Raw genomic sequence first — 22,169 nt, 5'->3', positions numbered from 1 at the left:
ATTGTTACTGCCTTAACAAAATTCTCCAAACAGCCCATGCTTCCACAGCTTGGCCGCAGGGGAAACCATGAGGTTTCTTACATTGACAGATGCCAAAGTGAAAAGCTGTATTAAGAGGGAGCCCACACAAAGATTAGGAGAGATGCAGATGTTTGGTTAAGGGTGCAGTCTCACAAATACCATCTTTGCAGGAGCTGATTTGCTCAGTAATGTGATCAGTGTCACCTGATGGCAGTTTAGTCTCCATTTGTTTCTACCTGGATAAGTTTCTGCAACATCAAATCACTGGCACTATACAAATACTTTATTTTTTTTTTAATATTACCAAAAAAAAAGAGGAAGCTGCATAATCAGGGAGAGATTCCCAATTTGAACATAGCCTCCAGGTTTATTTTCCTAAGATGCTATGAATATTATATGAAGACTAAAAAAACATTTGGAAATAAAGATTTAAAGTAGACCACTCATTCTCTATTAAGGCCAGTCAAGACAAGGTACAGCTACAGTGCAAAAAATAAAAGGAGGATGTATTTTAAGATGAAAGTGGCCTGATGTTTTGGAATGCAAAGTAGGAAATGGGGCTTCACCAGACACCAGCCTCTTGCCTCAAACATGGTCTCTGCATATTGTCAAGATCTCTTTCCCAGCTCTTGGAATACATCCTGTATCGCTTATTGCTAATGAAACCCTGAGGGGTTTAGATATTTAATATTGCAACATGAAAAGACTTCTTGGAAGCAAAAAAATTATAGCAAAGGCACCCAGGCTTTAACCAAATAATCAATCACAATAGGCCAGATTCCCTCTGGAAGCAGAGCTCTGCTCAGTGCAGGATCAAATAGACATCCCCTCCAGATGCATGGGAAAGCTCAGTCCAAGCTTGAAAAGAGCAGAAGCAGTCCAGGGAGAGCTCTTATTTATACTGCTGGCCTAAAATCCCACAAGAACACCATGGGCACAGGATCAATGAAGCCCACACTATTCCCTGACTCACAGCAAGGAAAGAGAAGTTAGAAATGGGTTCAGGAGTTCGCCAGCAGTTTCCAGGCTAACAGGAGATTTACCACCAACCAGCTGTAAGTGGAAACTAGCCCATGGTCTCCATGAAGGGAGAACTGGCCTTTTTGTTGGATACAGGTATAACTGCATAGGCAAGTGCTTCTAGAATAGATGCAGCAATAGAATGATTTCACTGTTCGAACTTGCCTTGGTTCTGCTGGTGAAATAAACCAAACTGACAGGAGACCACTCCAAGGGCTTCTGCCAACCTTAGAGTGCCATTAAAACAGAAAAAGTTGCCTCTCTACACAGTGTTATTGCCCTGGCAACTACTCTACAAGTCTGTGGAACAGCTTGAAATAGCACAGGTTAGCAAGACCTTAGCGAGTAATCCAAGTTTGCTCCTGTAGAGAAAGGCTGCACATTGTCTTTATAACACCTGAACTGCCCCACAGGCTCTTTTTGGGCTTGAGAGGATGCAAAGGTAATTGCTCTTGCACTCTGTGTGACGATGTGGTCCACCTGCCTGGTGTAACACTGACACAACAAATAATAGCTGCTGTGTTCAGGGCAGCTACAGTTTTTGCACTCAGACACAGATTTGTTGTCAAGATGCAGACGGTATCATTATCTGCTTTTCTTTGGTTTCCTGAAGAAGCGTACGTTTAAGCAGTATTAGGATGAGGGCCTGTCACACCATGGTTTGCCTGAAATTACTGTTCTCTCTAAAGGACATGTCACAATGTCAAGATGGAAAGAAATTTAGTAGCATTTTACCCAGTCAACAGAACAGAGCACTATCTAAGAAGAATAACAAAAGAATAGATGAGGCAGAACACTGATCCAGGATGGAGCAGGGGAAATGTCATAATAACAACACAAAAGGTTCTGGGAATACTGTTTGCCTTGTGCTCTTATTCCTACAGGACAATGTGGAACAGCTTATATGCAAGGCAAGAGGCATTTCCATATATCACAGCTATTAGCTTGGGGTTCTTAACTTCATAAGGAATGTCGGGCCATCAAAGATAGTCACTGGTAAATATAGAACATGAGCAGGTACCTCCTGGTTCTCTTAAGCCCCACAGCGGGCTGGATCTCAGATCAGTTTCCATCAGTCAAGCCAGTGTCAGGCTATATATTAGATTTACACCACCTGTAGCAGAGATCGCTGTCTGCCTTGCCAGCTCCAAGAGCCCAATGACAAACTCTACGGTTGGGAGCTATTTTAACAGGAGCATACAAGAGCAGGAAGAGATGAAAGATAAAACTTCATCAAAGAATCCAGTGTAGCAGAGCTTTCTCTCCTGCCCGTGGACACTAACAAATAATGATCACATTTCTGCCAATAACAACCAGGTGCCCTAGGCCACCAGACCGTGCTACCCAGGACAAAGATACAGTGTCAGGCAGCTGCTCCATCTACTGGATTAAGCCTACAGCTAAAGCAGTTTAGTTCAATGCATACATCGTGAACGCATAGCCCTCTGTGTCAATCAGTGAGTGAATCATAGCTATGAATAACTTTAGCAAGCCCCAAGGAGGTCATAAGTGCTATAGAGGTCCTAGAGTTGTGGGCGAGTTGAGTCATTGGAATGGGGAATAGGAAGAAAAAAAATGGTAAGGCCACAGGCAGGCAGGCTGGCTGGTGTCCAGTCTATTCTCTGTTCAGTCAGGCATGTGAAAGTTAATTTGTGAAGTAATGTGACTGAAGCCAAACCATAAATGAAGTTCCTTAAAATATATAAACAAATTAGCATTGATGATGCTGTTTCTGGGTTTCTAGGGTATGCAGAATGTCAAGTGACTGATGATACATACAGAAAGCCTTTCAACAAAGGAGATCAGTATTTGCTGAAACAGAGCACACTACGGAGTTTTGCTTTTGACAGAGCTGAATGCCAGCATGTTCAGTCTTCTACACTGACAGAAAGAGTGGGCTAGGAGAAGACAAAATTTCCTGAATGACTCCACAACCTTGTATGGTCATTTTTATGAGCATGAAATAGAAGGATTTTTTTTAGTTTTTAAATACAGTCACTTTGCATAGCTTTAAGTGGCTGCACTTTAGAGATGTAAAATGAAAAGCTCTAGCCTTAAATGTCATCGAAAATAAAAAGCTTCAGGAAAAGACAGACACCTTTCTTTACAGTGACCATCACTCTTGGGTACTGGGTAGGATAATTCAAATGATATACACTCAGGAGATTTGCTTTGTTTCTTTTACTCTCAAGACAGATTGAATTTCTTCTTATAAAAACTCAGAGACCCAAAGTGTGACTGAAATGAAAGTTGGGACAAGGCAGACTAGTAATGAAAGTGCCAGTGTAAAGTGCATCTGATAGAGTCAACTTCTCTATCAGTTGAGGCAAACTCACCTATAAAAAGAGACTACATAGACAGCAGCTGCTAATGTGTATAAATGTTAGCTATATCACAGTTATGAAAAGATTTTTTGTTGAAGCAGATCTTGTTTAGTGAACCAAGGACCAAGAGATTCCAATTTTTATTTCCTGCCATGATGAGGAAATTGTGTGACATTGGGTTAGCTGTCATTTCCCCATCTGTGTGGTAGTTGTTGTTACAATGCCCATACCACAGCAAGATCACTTGCATCCTGAGATGGAAGTTTCAGCATAAGAATAATATAGTATTATTCTTAAATAAAATTATTTACAGCACTTGCAAATTAAACTGTCTTCTTTACCCACCAGAATATGTTTAAAACCATGAGAGATGTCAGTGAAAGGAATTTCTCAAAATATGAAAGGAAAAAAGTGTGGCCTTCCTGAAAGTTGCTGTGATGGGAATTATCTTTTGGATCCTGGATATCAGTGCAGATGTTTCACCTGCTGCTTTCCCAGTTTGGTGGGATCTGCTGAGGACAACCAGCTTTTGTCCTCATTTAGGCTCTTTGGGTTAGAAGCTGGGGCAAAGGATTAAGGGTAGAGGTAGGTCTTCTCTTGCAGACTACTTTGATGATTTGAAAACACAATTTCTGGGCAGCCACAAGGGCCTGTGCTGGCTGCCTGCATTTACATCCTCATTCCTAACACCTGAATCATAGTGGTAACAAATACATTACCCAAAAGGACTGTGTGAGATGACTCATGCAGCATCCATACCTGCACAGGGGTGCATGGCCAAGTGCCCCTTCCTCACATCACTCTTGTGCTTGTCCTTCTGCCCCAGTACTTCCTCTTATTTTTAGTATTTATTTCTTTATTGTGTTTGGTCCAACAAGACTGCAAACCACTCCACATGTGGCTGTGGGTCTCTGGGCTGTCTCATGATGATAGACAACTGTAACAATCCTGCAGCAGCACAGCCCTTCCTCTGCAAAGAAAATCCCTCCCAAACCTGACTAGCAAAGTATAGGTCGAGCACTGAAGCAGGAATCCAAGTCAAACCAAAGTGCTCAGTATTGTGTTACATGTCCTCACAGATTTTACTCCCACTGCCTCAAAGTGATTGGCAGAGATGTCTATCAGAAGATATTTGAGAGACAGCTATATCAAAACACAGGGATGACACATCCACAGAGCCTCTTTTGACATAAATAGGATGTCATCATAATTCTTTGTTACATGCAATGGTAAATGCCACTTAAGATTATTAACTTTGCAGTATCACCAGTGGTATAGTAGAAAAAAACCAGGGCACTTACACTTGAAACACAAGATGCTGCCAGTGTTCTGTAGCCAGGGATTGCTTTGTATCTTGTGGATTTTATAATTAAAGATGATGATAAAGGACTATCCTTTGAGGCTTACGAGCTCCTAACAAACTTGATTCTGTGCTGAGAGTTAGCAGAGCCTGATGCTGTTCTTGAGCAGTCTGTCTGTGCAATGTGTACACAGCTCAGTTAATTTACTGAGGGTGAACTTGGAGTACATCACACTGCTTCCCACCTTCTAGACTAACTCCTCAGAAACTGATGACCACCCTGTCAATTTAGGAAGAAGGTCCAGGCCAAGAGACCGTGGTTATTGGTGTGGTATCATCCACTTACCATAGGGGAGTAAATGTCAAACTAACACTCTTCATGGAGATCATCTAACTGCAAAAAAAATCCAACCAAACAAAAAACCCAAGTACCACCACCACTGCAACAGCACAAATACCCCCACAACTATAAGAACAACAAAAGGCCAAAAACCCCCAAACCCTAGCAACAGAGGCAGAATGAGGGTAAGCTGCCCAGATTCTCACTTGCTCCCTCTTTGACCCAGCAGAAGTTAATTTTTGTACTCAATCCCTCACCAAGCTCTCTGCTAAGAGGGCTCTCAATAGTGCCAGATATCAAGCACTGATCAGTGCTATAGATATCTCATGATCTAAAAGAGTCCATGGCATTTTGTGCTAGCTGATGCGATGGCGAGCTCAGCATCAGGCACACAGGCAGTGCTGTGGAGTGCAAGCCTGAGGTGCAAGAACCAGGCCTAGAGAGCCACACTTTGGATACCGCCATAGACAGCACTGTGTGGGGGCAGAACAAGTGTGGGTCTAGTGCACAGGCCAGGCTCAGCTAGAGCCTGCCCCAGGAGCTTGCATTTGGTGGGGGAGGTTGGGTTGCTCTTTGCAAACAGATGATTTTGTGCCCATTAAACCACACCTTGTTTACACTTGCACAAGTCAGTGAACAGCTGTTCCCATTAACATCAATATTTAAGATGATATTTTGAACCCAAAGCATTCCCTTAGGCACCCAGATGCAACCTGAGCTATCTTCTCCAAAGATGTTACAAACTCTACGATCCATGCTCTCACTGCCACTGTCTTGCAACATTTGCTTACCTTCTCTGCCTATACACAGCAGGATCACTGAAGATATTTTTCCTTCCTCAGCACTGAGACAATGCTTTCTTTGAAATCTATCCAAGAAAACAGTACCATCATGTGTGTGGCACAACCTACACAATCTCAGCCAGAGGACAGTTAGTATAATGCATACCCTGACTGCTACTTCTTAGGCTAGGATTTAAAAACCATTAATGTTAGTGCAAGTACTGTGCTGTTCTGAAGTCCTGTGTGCAGTTCTGGTGTCTTCAACATAAAAAAGGCATGGAGCTGTTGCAGCAAGTCCAGAGGAAGGCCACGAGGATGATCAGGGGACTGAAGCACCTCCCGTATGAAGATCGGCTGAGAAAGTTGGAGCTGTTCAGCCTGGAGAAGAGAAGGCTGCGTGGAGACCTCATAGCAGCCTTCCAGTATCTGAAGGGGGCCTGGGGAGGGACTCTTCATTAGGAACTGTAGTGATAGGATGAGGGGTAATGGGTTCAAACTTAAACAGGGGAAGTTCAGACTGGATATAAGGAGGAAATTCTTTCCTGTTAGGGTGGTGAGGCACTGGAATAGGTTGCCCAGGGAAGTTGTGAATGCTCCATCCCTGGCGGTGTTCAAGGCCAGGCTGGACAGAGCCTTGGGCAGCATGGTCCTCAGTGAGGTGTCCCTGCCCATGGCAGGAGGGCTGGAACTAGATGATCCTAAGGTCCTTTCCAACCCAAACCATTTTACAATACTAAGTCTCATCCCAATTAGACATGCTCAAAGACATTTCTGTCAGACGAGCTGGTGCACACAATACAGCATTTATACAATTTACAGGACAGCTAGATCCAGAAGCATGTGTCCAGGTGGTAGAGATAAGCAATAATTGATCTACAAGAGCCTGCTAAAAAATAGATGCTAGTGTTGTAAGCATTTTCAGTCTGGTTTTAGGAAGATGTTTGCATCTTCCTAATAACAGCAAAAAAGCCCAGTGCTCTGTTGATACACACAGCTCTCCTTGCAAAGCAGATCTGTATGTTAAGCTCTAAATGGACTCTGATGCAACCCTTCACCTGATTCACTGTGAAACCTTCCAGACCCAAGGACTGGTTTACACAAAATAGTTCCCACTAGTTTAACTACAATCAGCTGTTAAACTGATTCAGTTAATCCTTCAGAAACTCCTTTGGGGAGACAGTTGAATTCATTTATAACAGTTACAGCTTAGAGCAATTTACCTTTTAGTCAGTAAGTTAACTGTGGTACCAATTTAAAACTTCAAGTTAATAAACTACCAAGCTCAGACATACTTGCTATCAGCCAAAATTGGGTTTACAGTTGTCCTTCCAAGTGATGTTTCCCATAGCTGATTACAGTTAAATTAATTCAACTATTTGGACAGACCAGCCCAAAATCCACTGCTGCAATATCATGGTCTTTGGTTTCAGACGTTGAGCAATGCACAAATGAATGATCTATCTGTCCCTCTGGTAAACAATAGGGTAAGGCAGGCAGCACTCAACCCTTCTTTTTTTTATAAACAAGACAAGCTCCCAGCTCACCACACAGAAGATGTGCTGAGGAATCACACTGCAATGGCAGCAAGGAACAACTTGAGCCACAGGTTTTCCTTTCAGTCCACCAGCACACACAGCTCCTCAAAGACCTCCAGCTCTAAGTACAGAACATTTACCAAGCACTGGGTTTCATCTATGTATTTTTTGCTGTGCTCGTCCCAGACACTAATTACGGTCTTGTCTGTGTGATGGAACGATACTCTAGGAACAAAACTATTAGCAACTTGCATGGTACACAAGGGTACAGGCTCATGTTTCCAAAAGCTTGGAGCTGGCATTGCTAAAAAGAAGTTGAAATAAAGGAAGTCCTAAAAGGAAGTGCTCCTGGTATGGTGATCATCCCAAATTAGTTTTATTCCTGACCAGCACCTTCAGATTAATTACCTAAAAATTCTAATTAAACAAACAATAGAATAAAATTAAACAATGAAACAAGATTTGGTCTCATTTCTAGGATAGGAAAGGAGCAGCTTGGGAGACAGTCCCTATGCTCTCACCTGATGCAAAAGTAGGCAGCATTGAATCCCTTTGCTTACTTACCTAGAATTGTTTAATCAGACTATTGCCTGCTGCAGAGTCAGCAGAAGCAGCCTGGGACTCACTGGCAATCCAGTTTGGGGAGCAGGGTGGCCCCAGGTCAAGCTGCTGTTAAAGAGACAGGAAAGCTCACATTGCCTGGGTGGCAAAGCAGGGCTCACTGCTGGCAGACCTCAAGCTCCTGCCACTGCACAACTGCTTGCCAGGATTGCCGCAGGGAGACAAAGAGCTTTTGGAGCTGATTTCCTTCACAGCTCTGCTCTTCACTACCAGAAGGAGAAAATGAGGATGAGGAGATTAAAGCAGGCTGAGCAAGCGCACATGAGTGTTGCAGAACACTGCTGCACCATGCAGGGGACAGTCTGCAGTCTGAGGAGGATTTGATGCCCAGAAGGAAACAAAATACCTTCATAAGAGATGAATGGCTCCAGTCACACCTTTTCTATCACACTTACCTTGCACCTGCCTCAGTACTGCTGTGCAGGGCATAAGCTGCTCTCTTCCTGCTGTCCACTGCCACCTGCTCTGCTTCTCCCTGGAAAGTTTTTTATAGGACTTTTTCTGTACCTTATGGGGTCTGATCTGGGTTTGACAGCTTCTTGGAGGTAGTCTTCATGCTGCTCCCCCAGCCCGGGCAGTGCCTATGTCCAGCACTTCTGATGTATTTCAGCTCAGTGATCAGGTGGTAGGTTCTTTCTCAATTTCATCATCAGTTGAGGAATCTTTTCCATCCCATGAATGCAAGATTTTAAAGTCCCGTACTATTTTAGGAGGGCACCAGGTGTCACAGCTATACACCAAGATATGTTAAATTTCATTTTGCTTCAGCTTGATATCTTTTTGGAGTCCAGGTTAGCTTCAGTTTTTCCTGGCTTGACTTTTTTTTCTGGGGTTCCTCTGCTGTCCTTGCAGAGAACTCTGCTTCCTTGCTGCTGTTTGCCTGTCAGTGTATCAGCACTGCTTGACATGGCAGTTTCATGAATGAGACTGCTGTGAACCTAACTACTCGGGTGTTGTTGGGGTTTGGGTTTTTTAGCTTTTAGTGGGCCACTTAGTGGTCTATAAAGTTTAACTGTAAAAAGATCCTCATCATCTACTTACACAACGCTAGCCTGTGCTGCTGAAACCTGCACCTCAACTGGTCTATGGTAGTCTCACAGGGCAGTAAAGAAAGAGCTGCTGAAGCTGAACCTGCTCCTTTCTCAGGCCACCCACTTCTGCACGGCACACAGCATCTCCATGCAGTCTTCTTTGCTGTAATGCTCAAGGCCTGATGGATGGTCCTGTGCCCATCAACTGCCTTTCAAAAATCAATTCAGACACAAACAAGGGAGCCTATCATCCTGCATATTCATCTGGCATGTGTTTACCAGGAACATGTGAGATGTCTCAGGGTTGAACCCAGCCTCATTTAGCTTTGTAACTCTCTCTTTTTTCATCCATGACTCTTGTCAAATATTATAAACACTCAAAGATCCCCAAGAATGAGCCACCATGCTCTCTCACCCTCTAATTATATTTGTGGCATTACCTCTCACATCCAAACCCTCCCATGTTCTTAAATATGCTGACACCCAATCCTGCCTTACACAGCATTCCAGAGACATCCTGCACCCATGCTGAGGGCAGCCTGCTTCTCTTACACAGCCAAAATCTGTTGGGCAGGTGTCACATTCCTGATCACATCGGCTTAGTTAAGACTAGGTTGAGAATGGCTCTTATTTACTCTCCTGTCCTGAAACTATTACCCCAGTGGCAGATGAACCACAGCCTTGCTGTTCTCTGCCCACCCTGAAGAAAAGTCCTGCAAAAGCTGCCTTTGCCAGCCTTACACAGATGTGCTAGCTCCTCTGAGACATGGAAATCTCCTACAAAGCACCTTCAGCCCCTTTCTGTCCATTGCACTAACATGAATAACGTGAACAACATACCCAGGGAGAACTGGATATGTAAGAACAGAAGAGAGAAGCAGCAATCCTTGGGTGAGGCACTTGCAGGTAAGTATGCAGTAAAAACATGAGAAGCTTTCTGGCAAACTTCATGCTGTGACTCACTTTGAGGCAGCACAGAGAGAGAAAAAGGGCTTCTTTTCCTCTATGTAAATGAGAAGGAAACTCAAGTTTGTGGAAGAACTGCCTGAAAGGACAGGGAGCTCAAATCCCTACAGTAAAGCCAACAGGCAGGGCTAGGGAGACTGGTTTTCCGTTAGAGACACAGACAGCAGCTCTTCCTGAAGCACTAATACAGCATCTGAACAACACAGCATCTTGAGCAATTCTTGCCACCACCTTCCAGCCTAATCCATAAGACTGCCATGATTTACAGAGGCTTTTCTTTACCACTTGAACAGAAAAGCAAGACCCAACCACTAAATGGTTCAGCATCCTGCATGGCTGCTTGGTCTTCATTTCTTGGGTACAAACAGTACAAAGTACCAAGGAAGAAATAGACATCACAGCTGAAGGAAGGCAGTGTACAGAAGTGCAGAAGGGGTTGTATTGCCTACAGACAACAGGAACTGTTTAGCTATCTGCCTCCTTAACCAATATAGTTTTGAGACACAATATCTCATGTCCTGGTTTTCATACAGACTTCAGGAGGAAATACTTGAAAGAAAAAAAGTGTGGACTTCTGATGAGGTGGTTTTCATTTATGAGCCTTCAAAAATAATGTGACTGGCAGTCCAAAACCATTAGGTTCGATGGATTTTTCAGTTCAAAAGATCTTGGTTTATTGTCTGTATTAAACAAAAGGAAAACTGCCATCTTAAATGGATACAGCCTCATAAGCTTGCAGTAGGCTTGGTTCAGGATCTGTTTTCTTTTAGCAAAGAAGTTGCTGCCTTTAAGCCAAAGGAGAAAACATTACTCCTCACCTAAAAAGAGTCTCAACTGCCACCCAGTGGAATTAGGTATCTCTGCATTATACCAGTTGATCCTACTGCTTTCTCATCATTCCTGGCTATAACATTTTAGTGACCAAAAAGACTCGGTTTATCTGCAGTATCTCCCGCCTATAGATCATTTATCACTTCAGAGAAGCATCACCATTTCCATTTTTCAAAAGGGAAACTGAGGCACAGAGACCAAGCGATCTGCCCAGTCACACTGCGAGCCAGAAACAGAGTAGACCACGCCTCGTTACAGTGGATGTCCTAAACATGGTTGGCTTCCAATCCAAAGATGGTCCTATGGCTTCATAGTTTGAAGAAGAGGGGACAGAGCAGGAGGAGGAGACAAACACAGTGGGGGCTGGGATTAAGCCTGTCACATTTAACCTGGACAACTGGTTGACCAGATCCCTTCTCTTTGTGTTCTTCTGTGTCATATCCAGAGGTCCCTTCCAATCCCATTCTGCAATTAGGAAATGCCTGCAGGGATTTTGCAAGCTGTCAGCAGGTTTTTTTTCACTCTAGGACAGCAAGCTCGTTACTCCAAGACAGACCTGGACATATGGTGGGCTGTAGAGAGGAAAGATGCAGAGCTGTCTATACTGCTGGCAGTGCAGCTTCCCGCAATAAGCGGGCAGCCAGAAAGCCGGAGGTACTATGGGTAAAGAGGAAATGCTACAGAGAGCCAGGCACAGCCCTTACAAAAACACAGACTGAAACTGTCTTTGCATGAAGTTATGACCACCTTGTGTGCAATAGGAACATAACCTATCTATCAGGTCTCATAGGGTCCCTGATGTACAACAATTCCTCCTTTGTCCACCTACAATTAATATAAGCTTTAAGCCTCTATGACCCTTTTCAGTGAAAGAACAGAATAGCTGGAATATTTGTTCCCCATCCTACACAAACACATAGTTCTGAGCTGCAGCTCCCTGATAGCAGGGACAAGAGCTGTTAAATGCCAGAGACTGGGAAGGCCCATAAAAATTGGTAGTGATAGAAACAGTAGGTATTTATTTTTAAAGACAGTGTGTATGTATGCATGCATTTGCACATACCTACCTATATGTGTTGATTGGAAGACGAAGAACAATGTCACATATACAAGAGTTCAGATTCTGAAAAAGTAAAGCCTAACCTTCTCTGACCTAACTTAAAATGGCAGGATATACATGTAAACAAGTTGTTTTTCAGAAGAGGAACACTTTGTGCCTTCTGCTATGTTGCTGAACAGCACTAAGAATGCAATAATCATCAGTAAAAGTACAGATCTTTTCTATAAGCCTACATCTTCCTCCTTGAATAGATAGATAGATAGATTTGAAAAGCACATTTCCAAAGCCTCATCTAGAGATTCAGGTAGCTCAGAACACAAAGCAGTGACCACTGGGATATCAGGGATTCAGGGAAGGCTGCTCAGCAGCCATCAACTCAGACTATTCTTGGTCAAATGGAAGCCTTACCTTTCAACTCACTTTCGAGTTTGCTGTGCCTTCACTCCCTTTAAAAGGAAAGGTGCAGCAGGCAGTGAGCCAGAGGTGAATATGCATATTCAGGTGTTCACCAAGGTCACTGAAGAACCACTAGAGTTTGACATTTCCATTTTCCTACTGAAAGTTCACATCACTGAAATCTACTTCAAACCAAGATCCAACAGTGACCCAGTGCCACAGAGTAATCCCAGATTGCAGTAGCATTATTTCTGTTTCATGGCACCATCAAGCAATGACAAAAATATTGCTTGCTAAGATTTACCCAATGGAGACTATTTCAGAGAAGTGCTTTCAAGCTTTACATTTTAAAGATTAAAATGACCTACTTAACTTTTCAGCATACCTGTGGAAGAAAATGCACTTTCTACTGCTGAGTGAAGGGATTTTAAAAGAGTTTCCATAAAAAAAAAAGTAAATCACTGAATAGTGTTTACAGCAGCAACAAGCCTCCCTTAGTATTATCTACTTAACCTCATGCACTGCTACATCAAACCCACAGCTGGTGCAAATCACTGGCTGACTGGCTTCACTGATCAGAAGCCAAATAGTGATGATTAGCAAGAAGAAAGGAATGACCTGTGGTTTGAAACCCAGGCAGCCTCACACAGCCAGATCTAGGTACAGATGAGTCTAAGCAGAGCAATTCCATGAAAGCCCCTAAAGCACAAGGGGAAAACTGGGGAAAAAAGAATCTGTGTAAATACTAAAGTTACCACACTAACTTTGTTATTCAATCTGTTGCTCTGGATGCACAGTAAATTATATCCAGAGAATGTACTCTGCCAGACAATTGCGTCATGCTGGACACTACATCCAGGCACATGGGCTGCTAAATTGCCACCAAATTTTCAACCTGGAACCATGTAAGTCACATAGCTGATGGACCTATTCTCTCTCTAGACAGGCCTTGACAGGCAAGATAAGATCACAATCACACTCCAACTAGACAATCACAGCAGACTGTATGTACATAGTGCCATCTGTCTTTCCCCTGGGGATGTACATCTTTGCGTATCCAATTGCACTTCCATCTGCAATTCCTGAGCCCATGGAATGACTTTCATACACATCAGTGTCCAAAGTGCACTGATATGCTCACATGTGTGTTTTAAGCTTTGCACATTAAAACTGACATTGTCCTGGCATTATCAGCAGTTTAGCATCCTCATTCTTTGCTAAAAAGAAGGAAGAAAAGTACACTTGCTGGTCATGAAAGCTGAAGTGTAAGAACCCAAGGAGGCACTTTACAACTATCCCACAAAGTAAACCATGTTTACTGCTTGGCAAGGTACTACCACAGTGAATGCACTTGCATAGACTGATTGTGAATGCATGTTAAATAGGGATGCAGAGGAGAACTGAGATATAGGAGTCAATATGCTACCCCCAGCAAAGCAGAGCCTCCTTATACTAGTACATTTCCCTGCACGAGAGACGTTTCGCTTGGCCCAATAAATTTATGGCTATTAAGCCTCTATAAGCCTCTTCAACACAAAGGGATACCTCCCACTTAGCTTGGCATTATTGGAAAGAGTTGCCATAACAGTTGCTGCAGCTGTTGTTACAATTGCTTATTCACAAATCAGAACTGAGGGGTCAAGAGACCTCAGGCTAACTCCATCTCTACTCCCAGGCTACTGGCCAAGCCACTGGGCTATGTAAGGGGAACTCACTTAGAGGGCTTTCCTTTTGAACCTGATGGTCTCGTCTGCTCCACGCAAGAATAACTGCTGCATGGGCATCAGGTACCCTCCTCACCCCTCAATCTGTCTTCCCATTCACTATTGGATCCTGGTGCTTGTTGGGGGTCTTCCAAACACAGCCTTGCCAAACCAACAAAGTTCAAGATTAATGATAAAAAAGTGAGTGGGGTTTCCAAAATAATTTCCTATAACAAATAGGTAATTCAAATAAAGCTACTTGAAGTCCCAGGAAATTGCAATTCCCCAGACTGCAGTTAACCAGAAAATTCAGCTGTAGATTGCTACTACATCCTTATTTTTGTTCTCAGACAACCACATTATGACAAAAATATAGGTGCAGGTCAAGCTCATTTTAGGAGCTTTTTCTCTACAAATACACTATTTTTTTCTCTAAAATATTAGTCTCCTTTCCATCATACTCGGACTTTAAATGTATGATCTTCTGTTTACAAGCCATATGAGTTAGAACGCTTGTGTTCTCAACACTTTTTTCCTCATGTTCTAGAAATGTCAGGAAAAAGTGAAAGACTGTTCAAGTACATGAGCGTATGGTTCAGCTTTGTGTTTAACACTAGCTGTATGCACTGATCTTTCAATGAGAGTTATAGATAATATTGTTAAATACATTTATTAAATCTCTTTTAAGGCAACAAAGCACTTAAACATAATGCACCTCAATCGATGAAACAGTAAGATGCTGCAGGTATTAAACTTTCTCCATAAAAATCACACCACTGAACACTACTCTTCACCACTGATAAGACAGGGTTTGAGGTGCCTAACTTCAGACATCCAAACTAGGCAGCTTAATACATCCAGTAAGAATCTAGCTTCCTCCTAGTCAGAGAAAGTACCTATGGATTTAAATGTGCATTTCAACTTTGCCTGTGTCCAAAAGATCCAACTAGGCTGCATCAGGGGCTGCAGCAACAGTGGGAGACCTCATGGAGTCTGGCTGCTGGACACTGTCTTTGTAACTGTGGACATGACATAAGAGCAATTTAATTTTGAGTGGAGCTTTGTTTAAAAACAAGGTCTGGACAAAAGCCTACGGCAACTTACCTGTCTTTCTTTGTATTGTTAACCTGACAGTCAATAGAGAACAGCAATTGAGCAGCTGAAGTGGAAGAGACAGCTGTGAAAGGATTTAGAATACTCAAATGTGGGTACCAGGAAATTGCAGTTTCAGTGTTTATTTGCAGTATTTTGTTTAGTGCAGAAGAATCCTTCTGAAAATACAGGAAAATGTAAGAGTTACCCTTTGTAACCTTTTACCCCAAATCATACATCAGTGTTTTGCAGTTATTATGATGAGGAAGTTTGCCTTGTACAAGGCTATGAGGAAGTTTGCCTTGTATTAACTTCAGTACAATCTGATGGCTTCTGTCTCAAAGATGCTTAACAAATCATTAAATTATTGAACATACACGCTACAATAAAAACACCAGGAATTATTTGGTTTTGAAAATTAGTGCAATAACTAAGAAATAGCTAGTCAATATTAGCAGCAAATGCCAACTCTTTTTTTTTCCTCCATGAATATTTCTGTCAAGATTAAGAAAGAAAACTGATCCTAAAGAAGGGCTGTTCTGGCTTGGTACAATGACTAGAGAAGGTTGGCTTATTTCTGGAGTCTGGAGTAATTTGTTTATACTTCGGGGGAAAGAAAGCGTGATTCTTTCTTGTAGCACTCCAATGTCTTCCCTATGAAATGCTTGTCCAGTGGCTGCAAACCAGTACACAAGATCATCATTCCTATGTCTGATTTCCCCACTTTCAGGCTAAATGCAGCTCTGGGGACAAGTAAACAACATAGTGACAGATTCCAGTATACAGAGATTGACATCGTCACAGACTTCTCTGCCTGGAGAGGTGGAAGCAGGATTCCCAGTCCATACCTCCTTTTTGCTCACCTTTGCATCACCTTACAGCCATCCTGCTTATTTGAGGTTGCTAACCTTTTTTAATCACTTAGTTTGCCATTGGTCTTCCATGTTATTCAAACAACTTTTAGCACTGAACCTCTCTTCCTGATCAATGTAAAGCACAGTTTCTGCAAGCATTTCTTCATGGTTATAACCTGTCACCCAAAATCAGCTATTACATGGGCAAATGAGGTTTTGGAGTGCAGCAGTAAACAATGTACAAGCATGAACTACTGAAAAGCCTACAACTAACACTCACAAAATATACCTCTTTCTGGTAGGTTATTGACAGAATGCTATCACATTCATGAGGCTGAAATAGCTGGAATTAAAAGGATGAATTCACTGACTGCTTCAAGTAACAAGATGATTGCTTTTTCTCTTACAACTCCCACTACATACACAGCCTACTACAACTATCACAAAGACAGATTTCTTTCATACTAGCAACATTACCGGTGTAAGGTAATGAAGAGCTATCAGCCAGCAGAGAACAATAGAAACGAACTTGTTGCTTGATAAAAGGTTACAATTTTTCTCTAACTTCAGCTGTTAAATCCCAATCTACTGGGATTTGTGACAGGAAAGTAGAGAAAATCAGCTAGAACTACTGCAGTAATTCACCTGACGTTTCTAAAACTTCAATGCATAGACAGACGAGAAGCTAGTTTTCTTCCTGTGATACTAGGTGTGATGCTCCATTGCCTCATTTACTGCTGTGTTCCCACAACTGCCTGGGATACCTGTGCAGTTATGTGATGAGGCATCAGCAGCAACAACAACCAGCAGTGCAACACAATAGTCAACAAAACTGTTTCTCTGAAAGCCAACACACAGAAACCCTGAACTCTTGTAAATGAGTAAGGCTGAATTAGCCCATGCGTTTGAATTTTGTACAGTCATAGAAATTCATGCACTGAAGTATCACCTACCCCCTTCAATTAAGGGCCATAGAAGGGACAGAGAATAAAAGATGGTTCAAGCCACGAGGTCCTGTAGATCATTCTGAGAGGAAAGCTGTACTACCTATTTAAGTCTATTGACAGGCCTTTGTGGTTCTCAACTCAATTGCAAGCGCTTTGCCTAGGTAAATAAGGCTAGCTCCTCTGTCATGTGCCTTAATGCATACCGCTGCCACTTCATGTGAGGGCACAAATACTGTCAGTGAAAGCAATACCTTTGAGAAATTCCATCAAGGCCATCCTTTGGTACACCTGATATTTGAAATAACAGGTTAGCTTTATTGGTTGAGTCTTACGCTCCTTTCCACAGGACAAATGCAAAGCAGAAGCAGCCAAGAAGCACAATGGTTTGGACAGGATTAGTGAAATTAACTGATTTTAGTTCTGGCCGAGTATTTAGATCCAAATTCTCATATTTTTCCTTTAATGTGTAATGCTTCTTCGGCATATGGAAATGCTGATGAATATTCAAATATATAGGTACATATATATACATGTATGCCTGTGTACATATATTTAATTCACCTATTTCTACTTGGCTGTATGAAAAGTTTTCCTTCAATTCCTTCAATCACACTAGAAAAAATCAGTCCTAAACACAAATTTTCTCTAGAAACAGCACTACACTGATAATAATTACATGGTGGACTCTTTCCAGATTGCCATATTGTAATTATTATGGTATAATTGCAAACAAGAGCAACATGTTGACACAATATTGAGTATAACACCCAGTATGTTTTAAACTGCATTCCTTGAAGAGCAGAGGTAATAATATATTACCCAGGAAGTAATTCAACATCACAAAAGTCCTTTCTTATGACAACAAAAAGAATGACAGCTGTAATAAAATGAGAAAATAGAGCTCAAGTAGCCAGACCAGCACTTAATGTCCTTCCTGCGCTCTGTAAGTCTTCAGCTGGAAGTACAGTGGACAGAATACAAATACAGATGTGAGTAGTGTATTTGTGAGTAGTGAGTACTACTGTAATATAAGTCTCTCATTATGTAACAGCTGCCCCATATTTAAGGGTGCCAGAAAAGTGGGTGCACTGGGGGTAGGTTGGGTCTGATGGCAGCAGGAGGGTACACAGTTCTGAAGGGACCCCAGGCACACATGCAGCTTGTAACACACTCCTGCGCTCAGTGGAGATCTCCACTGACTTTCATTGACAGAGCTACTTGCAGCACTCGGTAACACGACCACCACTCCACAGGAGTCACGTCTTTAAAAATAAACCTCTTTTTCATCCCATTCAGTTTTGGCACCACAATAGTGTGTATCTGAAGTAATTAAGAGCTAAGAAGAAAGGCAAAGAACAGACCTGTTAGAAATCACTGAGATCATCAGAACCAGCTCCCTGCAATCACAGGCTATCAGGACACAGATACTAAACTTAAAACATCACCTCCACTTGCTTCCTGCATGCCAAGGTCCACAGACCTTCCTCTAAAGTCTTAGACTCTTGCCACAGGTGAAAAATAGTTTTTCCTTTTCAAATAGTAGTTGCCAGCGTTCTCTCCCCAGCTACAAGTGTTTGCTATGCACGAAGCACATCTAACAACCTTGGAGAAGGTGAATGAAATCTTTTGGGAGATGCTCCACAGAAGTTATACACAAAAACTGAAGAGAAACGGGAAGATTAAACTCTCACAGTACCTTACTAACACAAATGTGGCAGCCAGGTACATCTTACTTGGCAGCAATGACCCATTAGTACATTTGAGCAGGTGCTTCTGCCAGGATAAGGAGCTTTGGGGCAGATGAGGGTATGAGGTTCTTGCAAGCACTGCAATATGAAAAGGGAGGATTCAAGCAAGATCTCTCACTATTCTCACAGCACAGGCACAGAACAAAAAACTAGGGGATAAGCTATAATATGGAATACAGCCACTGAATAAATGGACATTTGCAGCAAGGAAACAATGGTAGCATTTATTGTGTATTTATTTAGTGAGGTTGCTGTCCTGAAAAGCAATAGGTGAAATTTTGGAAGTCAGATCACAGACCAGATTTGGAATTCCTCACACTCACAAGTGACCAGAGTGACCATTTACAAGAGCAGCTTCACATTTTTTCTACTGGGCAGCCACAGCAGGCTCAAAGCCTCCAACTTAAGAAGCACCAGTTGTAATTGTTTTATTTAGTAGGTTTTAATAAAAGGCTCTGTCTAGCATGAATGTGGAAGGCATTAATATTTATGTCCAATTGAAAGAGGGCTGCTTGTCAGATAGTGCCATTCATCTACTGAAAACCTTAATCTCTCTAGTCACTACAGTTCATCTTTCTTCTCTTTAACTGCCTTTCTTGCTGTGACCTATTTTCTAAAGAACATGTACCCAGCTAATGCTGGTAGATCAAATCAAAACTGTAGCTACACTTCCTTTGAATCAAGAGACATCCTTTGCATTTGAAATAAAACACATCAGATTTTTTTCTGACATTTATTTCTAAAAGGAAACACTAGATGTGATGGGATGCCACGCTTAATCTGAGAATAAGTTATCCTTATTAACAAAACTATTTTTGGATTACAGCACCAAAGCTCATTATTCTCCTCAAAACAGGTTGGGATACCTCTGCGAGTAATTCAATAGTTATCTTTTATCCACAATACCCAATAACAAGCAGATGGGAAAACCTCTTCTGATCCGATTTTTGATACTTTTCTCCCCTGCTCTACCTCTGCGAGTTTGCTTGCTGCTTCTGAAGACTGTTAGACCCTTACCAAATATATTAACTTAAATGATAAAGCTGAATCCAGTGGGAGGAAATACCTTTCAGCTCAGCACAAGACATGCACAGCTCTGCTTTAGCTCCTGGTTAGACTCAAAGTCTTTCTACCCTTCAACATATTGCAAGAGTATTTACCTTCATTGTCCAGCAGCAGCCCATGTCCTAAGCAGTTCATACCTTGGGATGACAAGGAGTTCATTTCATCAGGCAACCCCAGCAGACCATTTTCAGTCAAGAACCATGTGCTGTACTCCCCATCACTGCAGGAAAGCTGTTAAAGCCTTACGTGGGAAATGCAAGAGCTCAGTAGGTACCAAACCATCCCCCAGAGGAAAAAGGTGCTGCCAACTGGAGCAGTGGTTTGCAGAAGAGGCAGCCTGATCCATGGCAACTGTAGGAACCTGGAAGCAGCTTGCAGCTGGGTAAGGCAACCGGATGTCTACTTGTAGGAGGCCAACAGGAATAGAATCTCTCTTCCCACAGAAACCAGTTTCTCCTGATAGTCTTTTGCTCTCAGATGTGACTTAGACCACTTCACCTGGAGGCAGTGAAATAAGATAAGCTCTAAGTCACACCCTGCAGGGACCCCATGTCTTCCAGAATACATGCATTTTCCCCAGCCTGAGCCATGACATGAAGGCTGTGATCTGGAAAAAGAGATACAGATGGAATTCTTTACTGTGAGGCTGATGAGGCACTGGAATGGGTTGCCCAGAGAAGTGACAAATGCTCCACACCTGCCAGCGTTCAAGGCCAGACAGAGTCTTGGGTGACATGGTCTAGTGTGAGGTGTCCCTGCCCATGGCAGGGGGGTTGGAACTTAATGATCTGAAGAGCCTTTCCAACCCTAAATGTTCAATGATTCGATGATTCTGGCAGGTTCCTTCTGGAAAAGTTAAACCTTTGCACTCATCATTACTGAGCTGCATCCTTGGCTGTAAGTTGCAACACTGACAGTACTGGCCCTTAATAGGTTTAAGAGAGCAAGTTTTCTCATTAGTTAATAGCTGCTCCTTGAGCCTGTGTCTCTAGGAGTCCTATCTCCATTATTTCCCCCCAAAGACTGTGCTTTTCATAGGCTTATGCACACAGAATTCTCAATACCAAAATATTTGGAACTATTTTAAAAATGCCTGTTTCCCATTCCTCCAAAAGGGCACTGCTGATAGTCTGTGAACTGCACACATTAGGAGATAAAGAAATGTGGGCACATTGACGAAAGAAGAACAGTCATGCAAATATGATCTTTTTTCATATTTGCTTTCAGAACTGCTATTTAAGAAGTGTTTCAATCAGAAAACAGGAAGTTCTTGTTTTATGGGTCTTTCATTCTCAATTGGGACAATTTTTAGCTTGCACACATATACCATAAGAAGTTGAATGTTTGAGAAAAACCTGTAAAAAGGATATTTAAAGCATTTCTTAAAATGAACCTTTTTCTGTGCCAGAGGAAAATGTCGATACAAGGCCAGATGAAAAAGACACAGATCCTTCTTGTTTGTATAATGCAGAAATCCTGTTTTCTAATGCAGTGTTATGCTCTAAATCATAGCTGTACATGCTCTAGTACCAGTTTTCTATTGATTTCCTTCTACTCAGTATTAGGTGCATCTTAAAAAGTGTTTTCTGTAAAATGAAAACCAGGAACTTTATTCTTTCCATATAACTTCCAGTGCAGACCAGATCACAGCTCAACAGCTTTGAAGAATTTGATGCAATGTGTTTACCATACACCTGCAGACATTCACTGCAATCTTGATCTTCTAGTGCTTCATCAACCATCTTTCAAATGAATTGTAAGGGACCTTATATTCAAGAAGTAGTGGCACAAAGGACTGAGGGTAAAAAGGAACAACAAATGAAAGGAATAAAAGAAAAATAAAGTTAGCCTTACTATGTTCTGTAGTTCTGCCTTTAGACAACCAGAAGACCTTCTATCACAGTTCTGTGCCACATGGAATTTGGAGTGCAGCTTCTGAGCGAGAAGCTCAAGTACTGTGGGCTCATTTGTGTGGACACTCTCAAAAGCAAAGTTGATTCTGCAGTAGTGATTCAGTTTTCAGGTGCAGTACTACTCCAGAATAGTCATCTGTGTTTTGGGGGAAGGAGCGAGCCAGGTGACAGGAGCTAGCTGAAGGAAACCCATCACATTACTCCAGTGACAACCAAACTCAGTATATCAGAGTAACACACTTAAGCCAGTTGACATCCACAATGCAGCCAGGCCTGCATCCCAGCTTACAAAAGTAAACACTGCTACTGCTGTTTGCATGCCATTTTAGTCCAATTAAATGCTTGTCTGTCTCTAAACTGGTTTTGGAAAAGCAGAGGTGAGTACCTGAGTCACTTAGATCACTGAAAATTCTACCCCACTTATATTAAGAGGAGAATAACATTCATTACAGATTCTAATTAGCACTAGATTTGGCAGAGGGTTCTCTACCATGTATGTGTGACGTTTAATGAGTATGTGGTAGACATTAGTCATCTCATTTAACACACATCTGGCAGAGGTTCTTCTCAAAACAGAGAAAGCTGGTGAAGATGAACCAACTACAAGTACTGCTTGTACC

This window comes from Neopsephotus bourkii, unplaced genomic scaffold, assembly GCF_033783945.1.
Source record: "Neopsephotus bourkii isolate Nb327-2 ecotype Australia unplaced genomic scaffold, CSIRO-AGI_Nbou_v1 NB_272, whole genome shotgun sequence".
Taxonomy (NCBI): domain Eukaryota; kingdom Metazoa; phylum Chordata; class Aves; order Psittaciformes; family Psittacidae; genus Neopsephotus; species Neopsephotus bourkii.
Note: the sequence above shows the minus strand (reverse complement) of the source record.